Source organism: Narcine bancroftii, chromosome 3 (genome assembly GCF_036971445.1).
Source record: "Narcine bancroftii isolate sNarBan1 chromosome 3, sNarBan1.hap1, whole genome shotgun sequence".
NCBI classification, from domain to species: Eukaryota; Metazoa; Chordata; class Chondrichthyes; order Torpediniformes; family Narcinidae; genus Narcine; species Narcine bancroftii.
Genome location: NC_091471.1, coordinates 208,400,659 through 208,426,658, shown reverse-complemented (window position 1 = coordinate 208,426,658; position 26,000 = coordinate 208,400,659). Strand labels below are relative to the sequence as shown.

The following is a 26,000-nucleotide window of genomic DNA, read 5'->3' as shown; positions in this document are numbered from 1 at the left end:
AGAGTGAGGGTTTTTTTAATGCACTTCAGGAAAGTGTCCCATAATAAAAGCAGAAAATCCTGAGAACACTCATGTTAGGTGAGTGTAAAAAGGTAAACAGAAAACACCACAATAATACAAAATAAATAAACAAAATTGAATCCTTCCCCTTGCATCTGGTGGACATAAGTATATTGGAATGAAATCTTGCTGCAAATGCACCTGGTTCAGCTTCTTGTGATACAGTTGAAGATAAAAACATGTTCCCACAGCCTTCCTGAAAAAAAATGTAAAACCCCATCATCTTAGAGGCCAAGGATTTTCTAGACCACGCCAAATGAAGTTCAAGTCTTCAAGATGACACTGAAATCCGGTCTTTTCATCAGAACCATATAAAGCCTGGCATGAACAAAGAAAAGAGTGCATCACTTCCCAAACGACCCATCCATTACCCTTAGTCATCTGTGGCCGTCCATAAGGGTCCTGAAGAAGGACTCAGGGCCAAAACTTCAATTCTATATGTAGCTTTACCTACTATAGGCACTGCAAGATCTGCTGAGATCCTCCAGCATTTTTGTTTTTTTTTTACAACAATCACTGCATCTGCAGACTTTTGAGTTTTATTCTCATCACAAAGACCTCAGAACCCAGAGAGACTGAATGGAAGTAAATCATCTTTGACCCCAAGGGCCAGTCCCAATGAAAGCTGAGCTCAGTTTTAGAGATCACACTCTTGAAGAATTCAGTCGCTGCAGAGAAAGTTTAAAATTATGAGAGAGTACAAAAGCCAGGGATGAAATTCCTAGAATTTAGATTATGGATTATTTTAATAAAAGCTTTTAATTTTGATAGGAATAAAAAAAAATTAATGAGAGGATCTATTTCCACTACAAGAGTCTTATGGAAAAATTAGATTGAAAATTGACTAATGTGCAAACTACATATATTCTTAACAGGTTGGGCAGGTGGTGATGGGACAGGCAAATGGTTAGTTTGTGAAGTATATGTGCCTTCTTCTGCCTAGGCAAGGCTTCTTTGCTCTCCCAATCCATGCCCAGGATTTTCAATACCATCCCTAATGCCCTTACTCCACTTTGAGCAACTGGACTAGAGGCTTCCTGGAGTCAATGGGAATACAGTACCTGTACTCTAAGGAACCCTTTAAGTATATCCACAAACCTTTCCTCTATCCACCTGCTAATCTGCTTCCATGACAGAGCTCAAATTCAGCAAATGCTTCAGGCATTCCAACACTGTTAACTGATAGTAACAAAAGTCTCAATGCTGCGAACATTGGCCTGGTGGATGTCGACGCTTGGATATTATTCCAGTGAATTTGGAGGATTTTGCAGATGCTGAATTGATGGTGTGAGATTCTTGTGTCTATTGTTAATGCTTCAGGTCTCAGAAGCATGCAGGAGAGTAGGAATCACTGCTGCCCAGTTGACAGAGCTTTGTGCCAGATCAGAGGTCTTCAAAACAGACGTTTCCTCATTGAATCAAGGGCTGAGCTGGCTAATTTAAGGGAGTTATGAATTTCATCGATATTTATTTTTGCCAAGGCATGGCTTCCTAAAAATGGGAAGATGCCCACTTTCCAGGATCCCATTGTGAATCTCTATGGTTGCAGGGCAGCATGATGCCAGATGGTTGATGGGAGACCTTGGTCTTTTGACAGCATGCAAGCCATGATAAAAACTTATTTGAAGACCGGTGACAAACAAGGCTGCATCAATGTCCCAACGCTTTCCACAATCTTTCTTCCTGCAATGTTGCAGCTCACCTCTAGCTCGACTCCCAAAGGAAGTTTGTTAATCTTTAGAACTAATGTTAAACCTACATCGACACTTTAGAACTAAGGATACATGAACTTCAGTTCAATTTTTGTTTTCTTTGTTTGGAGGCTAAGCTCCAAGACATCATCAAGCCATTCCCAAGGTATGTAAGAGAATGGGTCTTGCATACCACATTCAAGGCTCCAGTGCAGTCAGAAACATTAATATAGTGAAAGAGTGACAGAAGTGTGTGTTTGAAGATGAAAATTCCAATAATACTAGGTCAATTGTCGAATTTTAAATCTGAAGGTTTATTTTTGTTAAACTATAGTGTTATGAAATAAAGGATATGTTAGGTAGAATCCAGTCACAGATCAGTTATGATTTTATTGACTGGTGCAAGTTTCTGAGTGCTAAATAGGGTGTTCCTGTTTATTTCATTTGAGGAACACGAAATACAAATCATGATTGGATACAGTTGTACAGTGACGCAGCAAAGGAAGAAGCCCTCTTCCCAACTGAGTCTATGCCATCAACCACCATTTTTATTTTATTAAAAAATTTTAAAACATTTACACTAATCTTACCTTAATTTTTTATTCTCCCCATATTCTCATCTGCTCGCCTGAGATTCTACCATTCACATCTGGTCAATTAAGATGCAAACCTACATGTCTTTGGGATGTGAGAAGAACCCAGTACTCTCTGAAGAAACCCACACATTAAGAGTGAGAGCACACAAACTCCATAGAGGCAGCACCAAGGGTCAGAGTGGAACTCAATCTGTCAGGCACTTTGTCACTCGCTGCCACTTGTAGCAGCATGGAAGCAACCATGTTCTTTAAAAGCAATCTAATTTCTGGTCACATTGAATGATGTTATCAATATCTTGGATGCAAGGAACTGCAACATGATATATCACCAATGAAAAGAACAAGTTTTTTTCCACCCTCACATTGCACATAGCAAAATATTGAGGTTTGAATATGTTCTTCCCAGTCATTTTACAACTTTTACTTTTTGGTTCACTCAACACGATTTGTCTGCCAAGTAGTATTTGCATAAAAACTTTTTCAGTAAGTTTATGTAAACAAAGACCATACATTAGCATAGCTTTTGTGAATTTATTATTCTCAACGATACTTTGCAAATGGTTTTACAGTTGATGAGGTCTGTGTCCGACCTTTACTAATCGCTCTTCAGCAGGTCACCGATACTCCAAAATATTACTGGGACAATAACAAATGCTGAAATGTTACTGGTTTAACCAGAAATTATAATATCCTTCTGAATTTGACAAGGATCATCTTGACGATGCTGCCTCTCTCAGAGGTTAGAATGGTGAGTACAAATTGCTGGAGGAACTCAGATGGTTTGACAGCATCTATGGGTAGAAATAGTTGATGTTTCTGATCAGGACCAACAATATCCTAGTTTGTCGCCTCACCAATCAATCTTTGCACAGCAATAAAAAAAAGCCAATACCGTTAATCTTATTTCCTTTGTCAGTAAGTCAATGCAATTGAACTTTTACTTACTTGCTTGTAAACTAGTTCCTACCTTATCTCATTTGTGCCTCAGTGGGCCAACCCACACCACCTACTGGTTCCCCTCTCCAAAGGCATACACTGAATTGTTATTGTTCTCTGAACATTTATTTGGAGCTCCTTTTACACTGCCCATGAAAGACTAAATAATTAATCGCCTTTTCACCATTTATTGGTATAAAAAATAAAATAATAACAACGTCATCAGATGGTTCGAATGTGAATGTTTGACCTCTGACGCTGCTGCAAAACAGTAAATTTCATGACTTGTTCATGACAAGAAATCCTGATTCTGATTTACCTATGTGATATGACCAACAAAGTATAGGTGGGCAGGGGGGGGCGTCATTTACATCCTGGTATTTAACTAACAAGGTAGGATAGTTGTATAAAAGGGTGACCCACCTTCCCAGGATGCCAACACTGTCATGCTGCAGGTCCCGCCTCCTTTTGACCTGGGAAATGTAAAAGGTCACACTGAACCGGCTTTTCTTGGTTCAGTGTGAACGCTCTGATCTGACCCAATCCAGCTTTAACAATGGATGGTTGACACACCAATTTACTGAGCTCTCAGTATAAAGGGGGCAAAGTTCATGGAAACAGGGAGACGCTTGAATAAAAAGGTGGCAGATATGCTCTGTAGCCATGATAAAACTACATTTTTGTGTTCCTACAACTCTTGCTGACTTATTCAAAACCACCTATAGATGAAATCTTAGGACTGAAAATACTGGAGATACTCAATAAATGGAAGGATATCCAACTGAAATCTTAACTGTTTCTCTTACCACAGATACAGCCTGGCCTGCTATTTTGTCCTGCCCTTTCTATTGTCATTTCAAAGCACCTACAGTTTCCCCCCACCATGCCCACCTTTTTGAAATTATCAATGATTGTCTAACTTCTCTAAGACATTTTTTCCTCTACTCTGGCCACTATCTTGTGTCAGCAGAAAACCCTATGAACATGATCATCTCAATCAAAGATATTTAGTTTCTATCTTAAGCACAACACCAGGTCTTTTTAAGGATATTTTCAACTGGTACTGTTACACCATCCTGTCCTGTTCTAAGTGTTATAAACTACAATATATAACAAGTGCCGCATTTGATGATATACAAGACCACCACCCCCCCCTATTTTTGGCATGAAATTTTAGGAATAATTAGTTTTAGTATATTTACAGGTAAAACTTGGATAGAACATGCAATAGGGACATGGGTAAAACTAGTTTTAATAACAATAATGCAGTAATTAAAAATAGAAAACAATAAGAGAACACTAAAACAAGTAATTATCATAGACAAAAACACAATAAAACATCAATGCTCTGTAACAAAGACTTTCATCGTCTTCACTGCCTGAACATTCATCAGCTTTCATCACCGTCAAAAGCCAAAAACTCAGAATCACTCCTGCTTGTATCACTGTCTTCAAATAATGCATAGTCCTCAGTGCCATCAAGGACATTACTAGCTGTTTTTCTTGCTTTCTCCATTCATGTACCATTTTTGCTGTAGGCAGTACTCCAAAAACCTTAGCTGCTGCATTACCATGCTCCTTAGCATACGTTATTACTTTCAATTTGTATGCAACAGTGTAGATTGAGTGTTTTCCTCCAGTCACCATCTTGTGGATGAAATCCTCCACAACAGTGCCCAAAATGGCAGCTCCAAAATATCACCTTTACATACAAGACCTGGGGTGGTTTTTGAGGTAATTTTTTGGGGAGGGGGTGTCTTATATGCCATCAAATATGGTAATTTTATTCTTTATGCAGTCAAGTTTATGGTTTCTCACAAAAAAAAGCTGCCTCCACTGTGTCAAAATGTTTTTGTGGACATTTTACTTCAGTGGATTATTCCACTCACTTAAGTGTGGTGGTACACCACTGGTCTATTGCAGGGGGCAATCTCTGTACCTGCAGAAGAGCATTGGGATGAGACAACACCTGGCTGGTGGTCAATCAGCAGACCTGAATGGACCAAGCCCCACCCGGTCGGGTGTTAATCACCCTCCGGGATACAAGCCTGAGCCGGCCCTTTGAAGTCACTCTCAGTGTTTACAGCAGCTCAATCTCACAGTGAGTTCTGTGGAAGTTTATGTCGAATAAAGCCTGTTGTACAGTCTCTAGGTTTTGTGTGTTTGCTTCTGACCGACAGCACACCACATTAAGTCATTTTATATTTACATCCAGTAAATGTGGCTGTTCCTGACCATGAATGATACCTCAATTCCTTTGACATTACTTCCATAAATCTTAATTTTCTAGAGTATATTAGTTCCACCAGATTCTTATCCACAGTTTTATTTGTCCCTTTTACTTCACCTTTTGTCCCATTCTAATTTAGTGAAGCCAAAAAGTTAATCTGTCTGTGGTGATACACCATTAGCCTACTGCAGGGGGCAACTTGTTTACCTGCAGGAAGAGCACTGGAGGACAACACAACACCTGGCCGGCTGTCAATCAGCTGACCTGAATGGACCAAGCCCCATCTGGTCGGCTGCCAATCACCCTCCAGGATACAAGCTACATCCGGCCCCTCAAGGTCAGTCTCAGAACCAGCACAGCTACTCTCACAGCCAGCTCTGTGGAAGTTTGTGTGGAATAAAGCCTGTTGAACAGACTGTTTTGTATCTGCTTTTCTGCTTGATAGCGCATCACACTGCCTTATTTTACTCTCACTGCCATATACGAAAAAAAACATAATTTTAACTCAGTGACTATATAACTATTTTTACTGACAAGCAATAGAGATGAAGGAAATAGCACATGTTAATGGGACTCCTAAATAATAGAGGGAAATCACCACTGCAAACTAAATACTTCAGACTGTTTTGATCCACAATAAATAAACCCACAAGAAAGTCACTTTTGGTTGTTACCCTCCCCCAGAAGATAACCAAATTGATTGTTACTTCTGGCAAAGTAAGATTTTGAAGCTGGAATCATCCATGCTGTTTACAACGGCAATATCTTTACAGTTGAAACAATAGATTTGGGGGGAGGGTGAGGGGTGTGGTGAAGGTTCCAGTACAAAAAAAGTCTTTTCCTCAAAAGGTTTGTCATGAAGTTGCACCAGGCAGTTTAGTTATTGTTATGTTATCCAAAGAATTTTGGTCCATCTAGGATTCTTCAATAGTTCATGACATGAAGTCACATTTTACATTTAAAATCTAAAAACTGATTGAACCAAAAAAAACTTCACATTAACCCTTGTCCGTGGCTCAAAGATGATGGGATTTAAAAAAAAAACAAGAGGTTTCCAAAGGATTCTAAGTCATAAGCAAACAGCTCATTAAACAAAATATGCTGGAGTCATTCCAGCAGGGCAGACCCAAAGCTTGGATTTACAATTGTCTGGCAGGTACACAGGAAACAGCATCAGGAGCTCTCTGACTTGCATTCTCGGTTGCCTAGAAACCTTTGAAGAAGATTAAAAAGGTAACATGATGTCATTCTGATCCAGCATTCTAGCTGGATAAACTGCAAAGCTCCGAGAATCAACAGGAGTAAGGCCAGTGTCGGAGACTGGTATTGTTGAACTTTGGTTTGTACTTGAACAATTTTAACCTAATCTCTCCTGCATAACTGGTGTACATTTCTCTGAGAAAAAAAACAACAAAATGCTGAGCATCAGGTAAAGTGATTCAATAAAGTACGAGCCAATTCAGATGGATAATGAAGAGATACAAACTGCAGACACTGGAACCTCAAGCAAACAACGAGGAACCGGAAGGACTACATAAACCATGGGTTATAAATGGGAACACATTATCAAGACTACAAATGGGGAAATATTAACTAAGTCAAGGGGTGGAAGAAGCTGGGTAGGGTATTGAACACAAGGTGGAAAGGTCGAGACAGATAGAGGGAGAGATCATGGTGGGGGTCAAATTTGAGAGAAAAAAACCGGGAGTAATGAAAGATGGAAACAGTGGAACCAGATGATGATAATGATAATGTTTGTTGTCATACACACAAGTACAATATACATATGCAGCAAAATTCTTAATTACTGTAGCCAAGCAGGTACTTTATATTAAAAGCTCCAATAGTGCGCAAATGACTGTACAGAGAGATAGTAAATAAAAGATAAATAACAAGTAATCATGTTTCATTGTGTAAGAAAAATCAAAGTGGCATTTCAATAGTGCAGACATGCCTTTTTGTGGTCCCAGGGTGGTAAAGGGAGGTTATTGAGCCTGATAGCCATCAGAAAAAAAAACTGTTCTTTAACCTAGAGGTGCTGGACTTCAGGTTCTAAACCTTCTTCTCAAAAGGTAGCAGCAAAACAATAAAAGGCTGTGATCTTGGTGGTGGGGTCCTCTATGATGTTGGCTACCTCCTTGAGGAAGCACCTCACAAAGAGGACCTCAATGGATGGGAGATCAGATAGACCTGGCTAATGTTTACTGCCTTCTGAATTTCTGGGAATTCAAATTACCAAATCAGGCAGTGATGCAACCAGTCAGAATATTTTCTACAGTGCACCTGTGGAAGTTTGATAGAACAACATACCAATTCTCAGAAATTAGAGACATTCGTTTGCCTGCCTCATGATTGCCCCAATGTGCTGGCCCCAGAAGAGGGCTTCCAATATATGGATTCCCAGGAATTTGAAGGCACTCCTCTTTGCCATCTCAATCCCATCAATGTGGACAGAGCAGTGGCAAGAGCAAGATTATTCTAGCAGCAACCAATCAGATCTCAATCTCCATTCTATATTCAGACTCAGCATTTCCCATTATTTGACTAACAATGGTGGTATCAATGAATTTATAGATTGTGTTTATGCAAAACTTGGCTACACAGTGATTACACAGCCTTGAGATACCCACGTTGATAGTCAGTGATGAGGATATGTATGATATAGCCAATCTGCATTAATTAACAATGAAGTCAAAGAATCAGTTGCAGAGGGATGACCAAAGAATCCCAGATTGCTTATTTTGATCTGAGATTTTGCTCATATAGTGGTGTTGAATGATGAGCTGTAGTCAATGAACAACAGCCTGACATAGGTGTTCTTGTGGTCCAGATGACCTAAGGCAGAGTAAAGAGCCAGTGATGATGGCATCTTCCATTGACCTTTTGTGGCAATAGGTGAATTGAAGTGGGTCCAGATCCTTCCTGAGGCAGGAGTTGATTTGTTCCATAACCAACCTCTCAAAGTACTTAATCACGAGAGACACGCATCACCAGCTAATTGTGATACAGATAGGTCACCTTGCTCTTCTTGGGCACCAGTATAATGGATGTGCTTTTGAAGAGCATCCCAGTGAGAGCTCAAAAATGTCTGCAAAAACTCCAGCCAATTGGTTTGCAGAGTGTAGCGTGTCCAACGACTCAAAGACTTGTTGACTCAAAACAAGGCTTTTATTAACAAAAGACTGGAGCGTAGTACATAGAGGTCGACCAGTCCAGACTGATCTGGGTCTGGTTAGGAGCAGCCCTTTATTACCTTCTAGTAGGCATGTCTATGGTTCTATATGTAAATATATACAAATATATACATTGGTGATAGTATCCTGTAGTATTACATTCACCCCTTCTTTAAGAACGGACTCCAAGGTGAGTAAAAAAGAAAAAAGGGAGGTATAGAATGCAGTGTTCACAAGCTGTAATGGCCAGAAGGCCTGATTGTCCAACATGGTCACTGTGGCGCCAGGATTGGGGTAGCTGACGGAGTATCATCACTGAGGTCCCCGGGTGTGGGTGGAGTTTCGCTTAGTCCACAGTCGGTCGTTGGCCGTGGGCTGGTTTGTTCTGCTGCCGTTGTCATCCATGAGCTGCTGCTGGTCCCACTGTCCCGACATGTAACCTAGGGGAGGATTGGATGGAGGTTGGGGTTGGAATGTGACAATGTTAGACCCGGCTTGGGCCAGGTCCCTTACCGAGACCGTGTCCTCCCGCCCGTCTGGGTACTTGATATAGGCATAGTGCAGGTTCGCGTATAACAGCGTTACCCAGTCAACTCGGGGGTCGTTTTTAGAGTAGCGGACGTGACTTCTCAGCAGGACAGGTCCAGGGACCGTCAGCAAAGCCGGTGTGGTCGTTCCCAATTCCGACTTCCATGGGAACGAGAACATATGTTCGTGCAGGGTAGCATTGGTGGGAGTACATAACGTCAGTGAGTGGTGGGGAAACCTTTGGACCAGAGGAAAAATGTGAGCGCTTTCCAGATGGTGGCATTCTTCCTTTCGACCTGCTCATTACCGTGCAGGTTGTAGCTAGTGGTCCTGCTTGAAGCAATACCGCACTCTAGGAGGTACTGCCTCAGCTCTGCACTCATAAACGAGGACCCCCGATCACTATCTTGGCCCGAAAATGGCCAAGATGCTGTGTAGTGCGTTTATGACTGAAGAGGCAGTCATGTCCGAGCAGAGGATAGCGAACGGGAAGTGGGAGTACTCATTGATCACCATGAGAATGTAGGTGTTACAGTTCGTCAACGGTAGGGGCCCCTTGAAGATCACACTGAGACGTTCGAAGGGCCGGGTGGCTTTAATGACGTGGGTTAGAACTGAGGCCTGATAAGTCCCCTGGGACAGATGGGCTGCATCCCAGGGTGCTTAGAGAGGTTGCTCTGGAAATTGTGGAAGCACTTGTCGACATTTTCCAAAGTTCTTTAGATTCCAGGGAAGTGCCTGCAGACTGGAGAGTGGCTGATGTAGTACCACTTTTTCAGAAGGGAGGGAGAGAGAAATGGGAAATTATAGACCGGTCAACTTGACGACGGTGGCGGGGAAGATATTGGAATCCATTATTAAAGGAGAAATAGCAGAACACTTAGGAAGGAGTAATAGTATCGGTGCTGGTCAGCATGGGTTCCTTAAAGGAAAATCTTGCTTGACTAATTTCCTGAAATTTTTCGAGAACGTAACAAGGAGGGTGAACTCAGGAGAGCCAGTGGATGTGATGTACTTTCAGAAAGCCTTTGATAAAGTCCCACACAGGAGCCTAGTTTGCAAAATTAAGGAGCATGGTATCAGGGGTAGGGTGCTGTCATGGATAGATAATTGGTTGAGAAATAGGAAATAAAGGGTTGGGGTAAATGGGTGGCAGGATGTGCTGAGTGGGGTCCCGCGGGGTCAGTGTTAGGCCCTCAGTTGTTTATCGTTTATGTAAATAATTTGGATGAGGGGATAAATAACTACATATGCAAATTCGCAGATGACACTAAACTGGGTGGGAGTGTAAAGAGCGAGGAGGATGTCAGGAAATTGCAAGGGGACATGGACAGTTTAAGGAAGCGGGTGGAAAGATGGCAGTTGAAGTTTAATGTGAATAAATGCAAGGTTGTCCATTTTGGAGGCAGAAACAAGAGAGCAGAATATTATTTAAATGGCATTAAGCTAGGGAGTGGGGTGATGCAAAGGGATCTGGGCGTACTTGTTCACCAGTCATTGAAAACTAGCATGCAGGTTCAGCAAGCAGTGAAGAAGGCGAGCGGTATGTTGGCTTTCATAAAGAGGGGATTGGAGTATAGGAGTAGAGAAGCCCTCCTGCAGTTGAACAGGGCCCTGATGAGATCTCACCTGGAGTATTGCATCCAGTTCTGGTCCCCATATTTAAGAAAGGACATATTTGCTATAGAGGGACTGCAACGCAGGTTTACAAGGTTAGTTCTTGGGATGGCAGGATTGTCATATGCGGATAGGTTAGAAAGTCTTGGAATATATGCAATGGAGTTTAGAAGGAGGAAGGGAGACATGATTGAGGTATTTAGGATTATCAAAGGGCTTGACAGGGTGCAGAGCACATGTCCCCAATGACTACATTGAGACTAAGACTACAGGGCATAGTTTAAGGATACAGGGAAAGCCATTTAAGACCGAAATTAGGAGAATTTTTTTTTATCCAGAGTTCTGGGTCTGTGGAATACTTAGCCACAGAGAGTAGTGGGGGCGGATTCGTTGGATAGAATTGAGAGAGATTTTAATAAGGCTCTTGTGGGCAGGGGAGTTAAGAGTTATGGGGATAAGGCTGGGATTGGTTATTGAAAGGGAAAGATCAGCCATGATCCGATAAATGGCGGTGCTGGCTCGAAGGGCCAATTAGCCTACTCCAGCACCTATTGTCTATTGTCTTCTCGGGCCGGAAGAAGTTGGGCTTGCGCTCAGTACATACTGGGCAGGCTCAGGTCATGGAGTGGATCTCCTCGACTGTATAGGGCAGGTTGCAGCCCTTTACAAAGTGGGCAAACCTGGTGACCCCCGAGTGACAGAACTCCTCATGGAGTCTCTGCAGCCTGTCCAGTTGTACATTGGCGCATGTCCCACGGGAAAGGTGGGTCATTGAGTCTGCCAGGCTGGTACAGAAGGCAGAGAGTTCAATTCTCCACCTGGCAATCTTATCATTTTTGATCTTACCCTCCTGGTTGCTGCAAAACATAAATGAGTCTGCACGTTGGTCAGTCAGCAGTGTAAAACACCTGCCAGCGAGGTAGTGTCTCCAACGATATACTGCCTCTATGATGGCCTGAGCCTCCTTCTCGACAGAGGAGTGTTGGTTTTCTGGGCCCTGAAGGGTCCAAGAAAAGAAGGTTACAGGCCTACCAGCCTGGTTTAAGATGGCTGCCAGTGCAAAGTCTGACACGTCGCTCTCCATCTGGAAGGGTATGGATTCATCTACAACGTGCAGAGTGGCCGTGGCAATGTCCGACTTGATGCAGTTGAAGGCCGCTCTGGCTTCCACTGACAAGGGGAAGGAGGTGGACTTAATTAGTGGCCGTGCCTTTTCAGCGTACTGTGGGACCCATTAGCCGTAATAGGAAAAAACCCCAGGCAGCATTTGAGTGCCTTCTGGGTTTGGGGCAGTGGAAGGTCCATGAGAGGGCGCATGCGGTTGGGATTTGGCTTTACCACCCATTTTCCACCACGCAACCTAGAATTGCGAGGTGACTGGTCCGGAAGACACACTTCTCAAAATTGTAGGTCAGATTCAGCCATTTGGAAGAATTTCTCAAGGTTGGCGTCATGGTCCTGCGGGTCGTGGCCGCAGATGGTGACATTGTCCAGATACAGGAATGTAGCTTTTAGGCCATTCTGGTCTACTATCTGGTCCATCTCTTGCTGAAAGACTGCGACATCATTTGTGACACCGAAGGAATTGATACAAACGCCCGTTCGCTTCGAAGACCATGAAAGGGCAGTCCTCCGGGCAGATCGGGAGCTGGTGGTAGGCTGATCAGAGGTCAATGGTGAAAAGCACATGGTATTGGGCGATCTGATTCACCATATCCATGATTTGCAGAAGATGGTTAGTGTCCAAGAGCATGAAGCGGTTGACTGTTTGGCTGTAGACAACCACCATTCGCAGCTTCTCCCCGTTCTTCACAACTACCACCTGCGCCCTCCAGGGACTTGCGTTGGGCTTGATGATGCTCTCATCCAGCAGTCTGCGCACCTCACTTTTAATAAACTTCCTGTCCCTGAAGCTGTACTGCTTGCTTTTAGTGGTGATTGATTTCTAGCCAGGGGTGAGGTTGGAGAAGCGTTCTGAAGGAACGAAATGGAGAGGCTGCAAGTGGAGCGTCGGGGCACAGGGACTGTTGTGGGCGGTGACTGGCAGGAGGTCTCCAGGGTGGAGTGGTGGTAGACAGAGAGCGGAGAGTGGGGACCCCCATAATGCAGTGACACAGATTTAAAATGACCTTGGAGATCCAACCCCAACAACACAGGCGCACATAATTGAGATAGGACCAGCAAGTTAAACCCTGTAAATTTGATGCCCTGAACTTTAAAGATCACCATACAATACCCCTTGATACCCATTAGCTCTTCTGGTCTGTTGGGTGAACTGCCAGCACACATCGTTGGACCAGGTCTGGGTGAATAAAGCTCTCCGACGAACCTGAATCAAAAAGACAGTTAGCATATTGGCTGTTCACCTTGATCGTTTCCATGGCCTTAGCTAAGGGGTGAGGCTGGTTCTGGCTTTAATGCCACTGATGCAGCAACCGATACAGGTAGTGGGTCTGCTGCCTGTGTTGGAGACTGTGGAGGCTGGCGTGATTACATCATTTGTCGCTGGGAGGGACATCCAATGGATCCTCTCATCTTGGGGCCTTGACTCGTGCTGTGACATCATCAGTGTGGGCGGGCCATCGGCGGCGAGTTGCAGAGGCGGCAGCATTCGCCCAGAGTCAGTGGCGAGCTGCGGAGGTGGCTATACTCATGGTGCAGGCGGGCCGACAGGGTCTTTCAGTGTCGGGACATGGATGGGGTCGGAGGCAGCAGCAAGCTGTGGAGGTGGCGGCTGTTGTGCAGGCAGTCCATCAGGGCCTGCTGACATGAAGGTCTAGTTGGGCGGGGGGGGGGGGGGGCCAACGTCAGGGATCAGCGTCACAGTGGCAAGGGTGGAGTGTTGCGAGGGCGGAGTGTTGCGAGGGCAGTGCTTGCGTCGTGACGTCAAGCGTTGCCACACAATCGATTCCTCGCTCACATTGGATGATATTTCCGAGGACAAGTAATTTGAATTTGGGGAAGGCGGTTGGGCCTCGCACGAGGCACTATGCTTGGTCGTGCCCATTTTGGACCAGCAGATGGTGGTGAAGAATCCTTTCTTTACGCACTTCTGGCATCGGGCCTTCCTTGCACGGCTCAGGGATCGACTGTGTCACCCCCTCCCACAGAAGTAGCATTTCTGGGCCACATCAGGTAGTTTGGCGGTGACGGCGAGGCCATCAACGGGGCGTGGGGTGGCTGGGTTAATTGCAGGCATTCTACTCACATCGTAACGGGGGGCCCAGCCCTGTGTATTGGTGTCCATGCACAGGGCTGCAGCCTCCATTGTTTCAGCAATTTGAACAGTCTCCACTAGGCTATCTCCCCCATGCTCCAGCAATCGTTACCTCACTTCATTGGATCCAACCCCAGCCACATAAGTGTCCCAGATGAAGTTGTCGGTGATCACGGCCACCATTTTGTCGGTGCATGCACAAGATCTACGCAGTAACCTCAGTGCCTGGAGGTAGGTTCTGCAAGACTCACTGAGCTGCTGCCTTCTGGTCGACAGCATGTGCCTGGCATAGATAGAACTTATTCAAAGGCCACGCGTAGAGTCCCCTCAGCACATTTATGGCAGCCGTGTAGGAGGTCACGTCCTGGATGTTTTTGTAGACCCTCGCGGACACCATGACTAGCAGTTTATCTGTTTCTTCCTCCACGATGGGGTCTGATCGCTGCAGGTATGCCTTGAAGCACCTCACCCAGTGCCCGAAATCAATCTGGGCAGTAGCTGACTGCGGGTCGATGCTGAGGTGTTCTGGTCACAGCATTCGCTCCATCCATTGAAATTTTTGTTAATAAAATTGTAGCGCGTGGAATGACTCAAAGACTTGTTGACTCAAACCAAGGCTTTTATTAACAAAAGACTAGAGCATAGTACATCGAGGTCGACCAGTCCAGACTGACCTGGGTCTGGTTAGGAGCAGCCTTTTATGACCTGCCAGTAGGCGTGGCTATGGCTCTCAGCCAATCACTATCACTATATGTAAATATAAACAAATATATACATTAATGATAGAATCCTGTAATATCACACAGACGTTTTAAGGAGTAGGCCAGTTACACACTCTGGGCCAGGCGATTTCTGAGGATTCATCTCCTGAAGGTTCTTCTCAGCCTCAAGAGACTAGGAGCACAGAATCACCAGGGGCTGTGGAGGTTTACAAGGGTGTGTTCTTTTCCTTTTTGAAGTGAGCATGCACAAGATCACAGTTAATGATACTGCTTTGCTTCACCTGAATGTGATAGCATGCAAGCCTTAGCTTTCAAGCGTCCATCTGAGGCTCCAGCTTGGTCTGAAATTGTCTTTTTGCATTGGTAATAGTCTTCCAGAGATTGTACCCAGTCTTTTTGTACATTTCTGATATAGCGGGTGGGGGTTACCTCAGATTAGAGAGAAAAAAAAAAATCAATGTTCATCTCATTGGGTTTAAGGCTGATCAAGAGGAATATGATGCATTGTTCCTCAAGTTTACATTCACCCTGCCAATGGACAAGGCTGAGGACAGACATAAATATATAAGAATGGCGAAGGGAATTGAAATGGATGGTTCATGTTGAGATCCACAGACAGCATGCAGGCATTTGGCAAGGCAGTCACCCATTGTGGATCTGAGATGAAATATGAATGATGCTTGAGAGCAGATAAAAAATTAAAGTGATTTAAATTATGCAAATTAAAAATTCTAGTAATAACTGGCTGTATAAATAAATTGAGGTCTTTTGCCAAGGATAAACAAATAGCTCTTTAAAAAAAAGAATGTCCCCAGATCCACTCCTGCCTAGCAGACTAAGACACAAAGCACAGATTTATTACATTATTTAAACTACTTTAAATTTACAATTTAAAAAAGTTTATAACTAATAACCACGATAACTCAAAAGAAAAGATGAAGAAAGAAAGTGTCTAATACCTTAGTATTTTCTTCCTAAAACAGAAATTGAAAGCCATTTGTTTTGTGGACTTTGACATAATGATTCCTCCCTTCAGGTGAAAGGTAAGAAAAAATACTTTCACAGCAAGCATTTGATACCATAGGGAAGTACAATAATCACCAGGAATTCATTTAAATGGAAACCATCTTGTACCCCACTGCACATCACCAGCACCTTAATGCCAATCATTGTTTAATTAAAATTTAATTCTCAGAACTGGAAAGATCACAACATTTATTACCAATCCCTGGTTCATCTGTGATTGTGTTGATGAGTCTCCTACCAGTTTTTAAATACAACTGAATGGCCTCCTATTCACTTTAGAGGACAGTTCACTATTCACTTAAAAGCACACCAAAGTACAATTGGAGTCACTTCTAAACCTGATGAAAAACAGCAGATTGCTATTCCTAAACAGTTCAATTGACCTGGGCGTGTCTCCAATATTGGCAACACATTTAAGTTTTTAAATGTTAAACTAGCACCTTCACAGAGTCACAGAAATGTACAGCATAGTTGATTCAGCAAATCCAGCCAAAAGCAACCATTCAGATTTATCCCCCTTCTTTTTGTTCACAGCCTTTCAGAACAAACACGAGGCTCTTCAGAACTCTATTACATCGGAGGCATCTAATCACTACAAATTCCTCTGGGCAAAATTCAACCAAATTTCTTGGAATTCTAACATCATTCCAGCTACCGATTCCAGAATCAGTAATTAAGACACCAGAGACCACAGATGTTGAAATTTGAAGCAAAAATAAATGAGCTGTTGGAGGAACTTGGCATGTATGGGCAACATCTGAATCAGGGTCTTCAGCCTGAAACATCTACCATCCCCTTGCCTCCACGGATGTGGTCTGACTCAGAGTTCCTCCAGCAGCTTGTTTTTATCTTGCACCATAACTAATGAGATCGAGACAATTCACTGGATTCAGGAAATAATTCAAGGTCACTTTTGGTTATTACAAATTTTAATTGCCAGCCATTTACGATGCACAATATTTATCAGTAATTTGTGAAAGAGCATGCTGAAAAGTTCATTGAAAAGTTAATGAACAAAGTTATCAGCCCTGAGCAAACAATTGTTTATTTATTAACATAAACCAATCATGCAGCAAGTACTCAACAGGTCAGGCAGCAACTGCAGAAGCAATTATTATGTCAGAGCCATTGAGCACAGGAATATGTCCTTCAGTCAGAGTCGACACCAACCACCATACTCATATTTACCCTTATCCAAAATTATTTTCCCCACAATACCACCAGCTTCTCCCTTCCTTCCCCCCACCCACCCACCCTGATTCCACTGTCAACTACACAAAGGGCGTGATCTTCTGTGGCCAATTTACTTATCAACTCACAAGACTGTGGGATGTGGAAGGAAATCAGAAGTCCAAGGGAAAATTCATGCAGTCATAAGGAGAATCCACAGAACTCCACACAAACAGCACACAAGTACAGGATTGAACCAGAGTTGATGGGGCCCCAGCAGCTTTGAGTTACTGTGTCACCAGAATTGGAAACTATCCTTAATACAGGTGTAAACAAGTACAAAAGGAGAGAGGATGGAAGCATTTCAAGTGACAAACGTGATGAAGTACTGGGCAAGAGCATGGTAATGAGACAAGTGAAAATTCAATCAATAGACTTGGTGGAATCAAAAATTGGAATGAAAGAATTACTGAAGTAATTGTTATCTGAGCAAATACAAGTGACAGCTTTTAATAGGAATATTGAGAAATATTTAAGTAAATAAATGAAAGGCTATGAGTGGGACACTGACTAGTTCCCCTGAAATAAAGAGCCACCAATAACCTGACAGACCCTATAGATTTCTCTTACACCGTACTAATGAATTGAATTTGTTGAGCAAGATCAGAAAGAGTATGAAGTACTGCACAAAATGAGTAGACATTGTTCCTCAAGCTTAGGTCGAGCATTCATTGCAATAGTGTATGAACTAGAAGCCAGAGGGGGAGGGGCTAAAGAATTAAAATGACAAACAAGGTCACGCTTGCCGACTAACCAGGGGTTTTCAAATCTGTGACAGTTCTTTCCAATATATTGAGTTTTATATATAGTAAACATATTAACAGATAGCTGTAAACAACCCAAGAGGCAAAAATAAGCAAAATGTGTGTAAAACAAAAACTATTCTAATAATCTAACCTTTCCTTTGTGGGGTCATAATTAAACATTCATGTTCCATTGATGCATGAAAGAAAGGACAATCAAACTGTAAAATGGGATCCAATAATCTTATAAATTCTGAAAATAATTAAGGAAAGGACCCTAAAATCTGTGACAGTTCTCCACAATGTAGAGATGTCAGCAGAAAAAATAGCACATTCAAATAAAAGATGTTGCTGTTTCAACTAGTAGTTTGCACATGGATGTGGAGTGGAACTCTTCATAGGCTGTTCTTCAGGATCAGGGATGACTGACTGACTGACTTCTCCAGTTCTGTGGGTTCTGAAGTAGCTACTCAAGCCAATGTGGAAACTGCAGACATCCAAAGATGGGATAGGTGATGGGGGGGTGGGGATTTAAAAAGGCAGGTGCTGCATTTGTGTAAGAAAATGGTTGAGGTAAGAGGAGATGGAAAACTGGAACAGGATGCTGGATAGAATGCTCTTTTCAAAATGCTAAAATATAAAGAGAAAGGAGTGTGGGCTTGCACCAGAGATGGTAGGAATGGCAGCAGGCGATCTATTAAATGAGAATGATAAGTAGAAGGTGAAATTGTGCATAATAGAAGATCAATATGATGTGGTACAGAATGGACATGGATGAAAGCTTTGCCAAGCAGTAGAGTGTAATCCTTGTTTAGAAAAAAAAACATCAGAACCACTTTAAAACAGAGATTATGTACTTCCAACACTCAAGGTGCATGCAGGAAGTAGCAGTTTTATGCTCAATGAAAAGCTAAAAGAATAGCCAAAATATGACAAAGAATGTTCCTCACATTTCATAAAAGATAGGCATAGTTGTTCAGAGAAACAAAACCATCAAATGCTGAAATAATGTGAGTTGTGAAACTTTTTTTTAAATAAACACTTTATTACATTCCAATTACATACCTAAATCTTTCAAATCAATATGCATTTCAAGAAGTTAATTTGCCAAGTACTGATGTCTCATGCCCAAGTTAAAATTCATGAATGTTGCATAATGCAAATGTAAACTATATTTTGAGCCTATGCAGACCCAGAGTACTTCTTACAGGTTTTGATTTCATGATTCCAGAAATCCTATACTCTGCTTCATATTTTTTTTTCCCCAGACTGCAAATAGTATCAATTTCCACCTCCTCCCAAGCCACCTTTTGCATCCATTCCATTACTCCCATTTTTTTTTAAATTCTGGTTTTCACTTTCTATTTATCACCTGCCAGCCATTGTTCCCCTATCTATTCCACTCATCACCCACTAGCCTCTGTCTCTAAACTCCCCACCTTGCACTATTTGTCCATTATTCCACCACCTCACCCAATTTCACCTACCTGCCCGTCTCACCCTTTCCGCTCAACTTTATACCAACCATCTTTCTAGTGTCTTAATACTGATGCAGTCTCAAACTAAAACATCAATTTATCCTTTGCCTTCACAGATGCTGCTTGACCCAATAAATTCCTAAATGCTTTTTTTGTATACTAAAGTAAGGGCTGAGATAAACTATCACTCTTCCAGCCAACAGCTGCTCCTACAAAACAGATGAACAAACCACTAATTTCCAAACCATACCGGCAAACTACCAAGGGGAATAAACTGCCATTCGAGTGGAGGTAGATAGGGTAATAGTAGAAGGGAGAGCAGTTAGAGGAAAGGAAAAAGTAGAAGACTTGCCTATTTCAATTGTGAAACAATTATCTGTAGTACTTCATGTAAAAGTTTAGTATCATGACCAAGGATACTTCTGCTGTGAAATTCTTATAAAGATGTGTAATGCTGACTCATTTAAATAAAAAATGGCTGGAGGAAATGTTCAAAAACATGGACATGGATGAAAGCTTTGCCTTGTTTAGGAAAAAAAAATCAGAACCACTTTAAAACAGAGATTATGTACTTCCAACACTCAAGGTGCATGCAGGAAGTAGCAGTTTTATGCTCAATGAAAAGCTGAAAGAATAGCCAAAATATATGACAAAGAATGTTCCTCACATTTCATAAAAGATAGGCATAGTTGTTCAGAGAAACAAAATCATCAAATGCTGAAATAATGTGAGTTGTGAAATGTTTCTCATTAGAAACATAAATAAGTATAGTTTAACAAGCCACACAGCCAGCTAATTAAACCCCTTTAAAGCTGGAATTAACAGACCTTCTTAAAAGAAATCTTCTAACAACTCCCATAGAACCATTCTTCCACAAAAAAAATGTAATAGCACACTGGATAAGAATGTAATAAATCACAAAATTCTGTAGATCCCATGGCTGAAGTAAAAAAAAACACTATGCTGGAGAAGCTAAGCAGGTCGAGTTTTTTTTGGATAAGAATGTAGTAATTTTTTAAATGACTAAACTTTCAGTAAAGTTTAATCGTTAATGTTGTTCTTTGCCAAGAGAAGGAACACACCCTTCGGGGCTTCATCATGTGAAAAAAAAAATCAAGTAGAAGAAAGTTATGATTGTGCAAATAAATGCCACCTAATACTTCCCAAATGACCTCAACCCTTTCATAATTATTAATTTAATCAATCAAATCACTAGTCTAGTGGCAGAATAATTACACATTATTTGAAATTTCAGCTTTAAATCAGTAAGTTAGATTTCAGATTCAGATTTATTGTCAGAGGACATACACATTACATACAATCCTGAGTTTCTTTATCCTGCGGGCGAAGCAGAATTACCACTTATTTAGTCATGTTATGAGCCCAGAGGACCCCAAAACCCAGCAGCAATTGATATTAACCAAGACAAATGGTTACTTAAATAAAAGTTGCTTTTAATCATCTATAAAATTAAAAACAGTATCACATTTTATATTATCACTATTATCTTAACTAACCTAACAACCCCCTTCTAATAATGTGTGTATGTTCAGAAAAGTTCTTTGATTCACAGTCCAATCTCACTTCTCATTCCTCCAAGTTCACTGGTTGCAGACAATTCTTATACCGTGCACAGAATTTAACATTTATGAAGTTCACCAGGCTTTAGTGCTTGAAAGGTAAATGGTTACCACTCAGGAAGGTTCTTGTCAGTTTTCAGAGAGATTTGTTGTTCCTGGACACAAACTGATCCCTTTTAATCAGCTATGTCAGTGTCTTGCTGAAGAAACTTGCCCCATCAGGGTTTCCCAGATGATAATCTCTTTTTTTCAGGTCACCACTGAGTTCCTTTTTGTTTCTCTTATTTCAAGTGAAATATTAGGCAGCCAGTCCTCTCCTCTTGCATGAATCACAAAGGCTTTGCCCAAGCTGAACTAAGCACTGATAACCCATCTGCAAAATGGGGTTTTTCCACAAACTTTCCAGCTTGTCCTATTCCAATCCCAGCTGCTGCTGCTGACTGTAGCACCGCAGAACTGATCTCCCTCCCTCTCTCTGAGAAAAAGCCTGTTTAACTCTCTCTGCTTGCAAAACCACATGACACTCTTAGAACAGCAAGATGCCCTCCAGACAGCCTGCGGCTCCGAACTACTTTCAAAACAACAATCCATTAGTGAAGCTTCTTGGGCACTCCCCAAAATTTTTGCAAAGACCCCCAGGAACTGCCGTCTGGCTTGAGCAGAGCTCCAGTATTTTAAATGAGATGTTTTGATGTGTTTGTATGCCACCTACACTAAAAAAACCTGCCCCAATTTATCTCCCAAAAACATATCTATATACAATACAAACAACATATTCTGTCACAGTAGTACAAAGAAAGTACACAGCGTACACATGTAAACAATAAAGAATTGTAAAGAGATAATGAATGTAAATAAACTAACTGCAATTCAGAGAGAACAAAAAAAAATAGAAAATTGATAAAATGTTCAAGTAAGAGTCCTTAAAGGAGTCCCTGATTGAGTTTATTATTGAGGAATCTGATGGTGGAGGGGTAGTAGCTGTTCCTGAACTTGGTGGTGCATCTCGTGGCTCCTAAACCTCTTTACTGATGGCAGCAGCAAGAACAGAGAATGTGCTGGGTGGTGTGGATCCTTGATTCCTGCTGCTCTCCGATGGTAGCGTTCCCTGTAGATGTTCTCAATAGTGGGGAGGGTTTTACCTGAGATGTGTTGGGCTGTGGCCACTATCTTTTGGAGGGCTTTACACTCAGGGGTATTGTTGTCCCCATACTTGACGCAGCCAGTTAGCACACTTTCCACCACACATCTGTAGAAATTTGCCAGGATTTTTGGTTTTAAACCAAACCTCCGCAATCTCCTGCAGAAGTAGAGGCATTGATGTGCTTTCTTCATGATGTAATTAGTGTGTGGTGTCCAGGAAAAATCCTCTGAGATAGTGACTCCCAAGAACCTAAAATTGCTCACCCTATTCTGACCCCCTCAGTGATCACTGGATTGTATACTTCTGGCTTGTATACTGAAGTCAACAATCAGCTCCTGAGTTTTGATGACATTGAGTGCAAGGATGTTGTTGGTGCACCATTCAGCCAAATTTTCAATCTTCCTCCTTTCTGCTGACTCATTGTCTTTCTTTATACAACCCATCAGCAAATTTGCGGATGGTGTTATTGTCCTAAGGAGCCACCCAGTTAGTGGAAAGTCAAAGAACACAGCTCTGTGATGCTCTAGTACTGATGGAGGTTGTGGAGAAGTTCTTACAAATCTCCACTGATTATGGTCTGGAGGTGAGGAAAGCCATGATCCAACTACCAGGTCTTGGAGTTTGCTGATCAGTTTTGAGTTAGGAGTCTACATCAGCCATTCTCCATACATTCTCATCATCACGTATTCACACACATAATGAAGAAGGCGATCACCCAAAGTCCTTGCTGTGCAACAGTTGCACTGCAGAAAAAAAGCTGCAACTTTTTTTTTGACCCGAAAAGGTTTTGAAAAGGCGCGTTTACTCACATCTCCTTTTGAAATGGTCTTCCAGAAGTTGAGATGAGCGTTCAATTGATGCGAGGAGAGCGTGGCCCGGTTGCGGTGGGCGCCGCTGGATCCCTCGAAGAGTTAACTAACCATGGTGACGTGACGTTCCAAGACACGTCTCCTTAACAACCGTCGGTGCCCAGGGGCGCGTCACGTGACCGGCGCCCGCTCCCCCCGCCCCGCTCCCGAAGGGCTCTGGCCCGCAATGTCGGTTCTCAACACCCCCCCCCCCCCCCCGCCGCCCCGGTTCCTCCTTCCACTGAGAGCTGCGTGACCTGCTCACTTTGTGCCTGGCGCCACAATCCCAGCGTCTGCGGATCTTCCCCGGGTAACAACCTCCCAGTTTGCTGTAGCGCTCTGGCAATGAGCGAGGAAAGAAGTTTGCTCCAGATGAACCAACCCTTTGGGTTATTACAGCTAAAGATACCAACATCGTATTGTTTTAATACAATGGTGAGTCTCGGGACAAGTGACGAATTAAGTAGTTTCAATTCTCTCTCCCCCCCCCCCCCCAATGTGTTGGGACCCTTCGTCAATCGGAAAGTTGATGGAAGGACCCGGTGATGAATAAGCAACCCAAGTAGGGTCCAGTTGCAGTATTATATGCCAAATGCCGTCTCTTTTTTCCCGTTTAAAGATACTCAACCATGACTAACCTTTCACTTTCTTCGAAAAACCAATAACTCGCATCATATTATAGGCATCAGCAGTGGGAGACTGTCCGGGAAGTGCTGCCATTTGTGGGCGCTAAGGGGGGGGGGAGGTGGGGGGGGGGGGGCAATGACCCTCTTCCCTCCCTCCAGGTGTAACAGCCCGGGCAGGAATTGTGTTCCTCTCACGACCAGGAAACCGAGTGTGTGTGTAAAACCAAAGTTACTTCGCGGTTGAAAGAAAAACAAAAGCTGAGTTACGATCACCCAATGCTGCATCAAAAGCGAGAGAGAGAGAGCAGACTGAAGCGAGAGGTGTATCAGAGTGGGTCGTGGAAACTTACCGGCGCAGGAGGCTCGGCTATGGAAACATCTCTCCCTGTCCCTCTGTGGAGTAAGTCCCAGTGTCGTGTTTAGAGCAGAAAGCTGTTGAGGGAGGCTGTTCTGGCGTCTAATCCCTTGGATTAGATAGTCACTTCCTCCTCGCCTGATTCACAGACACCTCTGCTCCCGATGGCACCGAGGGGAGGAACGGTGACCCAAGGACTGCGACCGACACCCGCCGACTCGGGCTGGAGCCCGCGTTCGAGTCGGGGAGGAGCTGCCGCCGCCAGCGCCCGAGCTCGCACAGGTGCTGGTATCAAACTTCCCCGACAGGCAAGACCGCCAGGGGGAGCCGCACCTCTGAACTTACCAGGGTCGGTCCCTCGTCCCAGTCCACCAAGAGACCGGAGCTCGGGCACCCAAGCCCGCAGGAGACGAAGCTGCGGCAGCGGTAGTCAGGGCTGTCTTTTCCGCCTTGTGCCCAAGGGCTCTGCAACCAGTCCCGCCTCAGGGCCCCGGTCCAAATGGAGCTGAATGTTGGATTTGGGCTGCAATACGAAACAAACAACAGACCTCTTGCCCTTTGATGCTTCCGCTAATGTTAACAAAGATAATGCTACATTTTACATTTCAATTACGGATCCGATTGATTTTGAAGATTAAAACAAAAAAAAAGCTGTACATTCTAGCAACATCAATTCGGAGAAAGTTAGTTAATGAATGACCTTTCTCCAGAACATTTGAACTTACTTCATTGCTTTTCAAATATACTATTGATACAATATATTCAAGATCAAAACAACTAATTGACAAAGATAACAAATTTCCCATTCTCAGCTGCTAATGAATTGTTCAAATGAACAGAACTGTCATCTCACCCCCATGCTGAGTTGCTCCATATCATCTGTTAAAATTCTTTATAATTGAATGGAATATCAAGAGTCTTGGTCACAGGAATCATAAAGAGCACTCCAGCAGTGGAAGTCATACCTTGCACAAGGAAGGTCGTTGTGGTTGGAGGAAGGGATCAGTTTTTTATATAAATATATTTACCTCCTATGGATGCTGAGTTCTTCCAGCATTCCTGTGTTCTGACCACAATCACAGCATCTGCAGACTTTCCTGTTTCACTCCCTGGTCAGACTGAACTAGGCTCAATCACCTTTGGCTGCTTGAGCAATGATTTTTTCCTTCTTTCATGAACTTAAAGATGGTGATCATTGCATAATGTTCACTTCCATATGATATTCCTCAGCAAATGGAACAATCTATGCTACATGAAACAAGACCAAGACATCAATTAATGCAGTAGTGGATTAACTACCACCAGGGCCCGAGGCACCCATCCTCCAACCTTGCCCTTCTGCCCCCCCCCCCCAACTCTTCATTTGATACTATGACTGTGGTAAAACACAGAAATGCTGGAGGAACTCAGTCGGTCTCGTAGTGTCTACAGGAGGTAAAGATACCTTGAAGAAGGGCTCAGGCCCGAAACACTAGCAATATATCTTTACCTTCTATGGATTCTGCGAGATCGGCTGAGTTCCTCCAGCATTGTGATTTTGCAACTCAATCTACAAATGTGAGTTCAGCTTCTCCCTTTCGTTTTGCTCAGATTTCATTCAAAACAACGTATACGTTACGTTTTCTACAACTGCCACACGAATAATAACAAACCCAATATCCCTGAAGTGAAGGAACGAATTAGGCATTCATTTATTAATAAAACTTGATTATGAAAAATTGTAGCACAACAATGATTAAAAACATAGACATATTAAAGTTCAAATAATCATTACCTTTGGTTGTATTATTTGAAGAGAAATCACTAATTTAGTTTAATATAATCCAACAATTAATTTAATGTACAACTTTTTTGCTGATCCTGCCAATTTCAACGAAATGTTGAAGTGGTGGATAAAGTCATTCCTGCTTGCACTTTTTGTTCTGGAATTCTTTAATGAGCCTAAATTTTATGATTTCTTTTTTGGTATTAGTAATTCAATGAAATGGAGTGATTGCGTCATTAACTCAAGTAGAGCCTTAAAACTGGAAGAGTTGCTGTTCTCCGTGTTGTCTTTGCTTTTCAAATAATTTTAACAATAAACTCCTGTTTAAACATTCCCTCTCCCTTCCTCTTGCTACCCCTCTCCCCCACTTCAATACTATGCATTGCTCCTGGTCACCCTTTATGGCGAGCAACGACGATATGCTCGCCAGATCAT

The 26,000-nt window shown here is 42.7% G+C and overlaps 2 protein-coding genes and 1 long non-coding RNA gene across 7 annotated transcripts in view; 2 read left to right on the top strand and 1 right to left on the bottom strand.

Annotated features, from left to right (window-relative positions):
• fhip1aa (FHF complex subunit HOOK interacting protein 1Aa) overlaps positions 1-24,102 on the bottom strand; it is a 192,913-nt gene extending 168,811 nt beyond the window's left edge. Inside the window, exon 1 of one of the 3 annotated variants that reach the window (XM_069926449.1) lies at positions 23,796-24,102. The gene's annotated coding sequence lies outside the window, so the exon portion shown is untranslated. Of the gene's footprint in view, positions 1-22,780; positions 22,979-23,457; positions 23,537-23,795 lie in introns of those variants that run through there. The other 2 variants (XM_069926451.1, XM_069926448.1) reach the window with 2 other exon arrangements.
• On the top strand, positions 6,772-17,573 carry LOC138758072 (uncharacterized). The gene is made up of 2 exons (XR_011354121.1): positions 6,772-6,852; positions 16,331-17,573. It is a non-coding gene; the product is annotated as an uncharacterized lncRNA (long non-coding RNA).
• sh3d19 (SH3 domain containing 19) overlaps positions 23,014-26,000 on the top strand; it is a 255,194-nt gene continuing 252,207 nt past the window's right edge. For all 3 annotated transcript variants that reach the window (XM_069926446.1, XM_069926443.1, XM_069926440.1), the window contains exon 1: positions 23,014-23,254. The gene's annotated coding sequence lies outside the window, so the exon portion shown is untranslated. The remainder of the gene's footprint in view (positions 23,255-26,000) is intronic.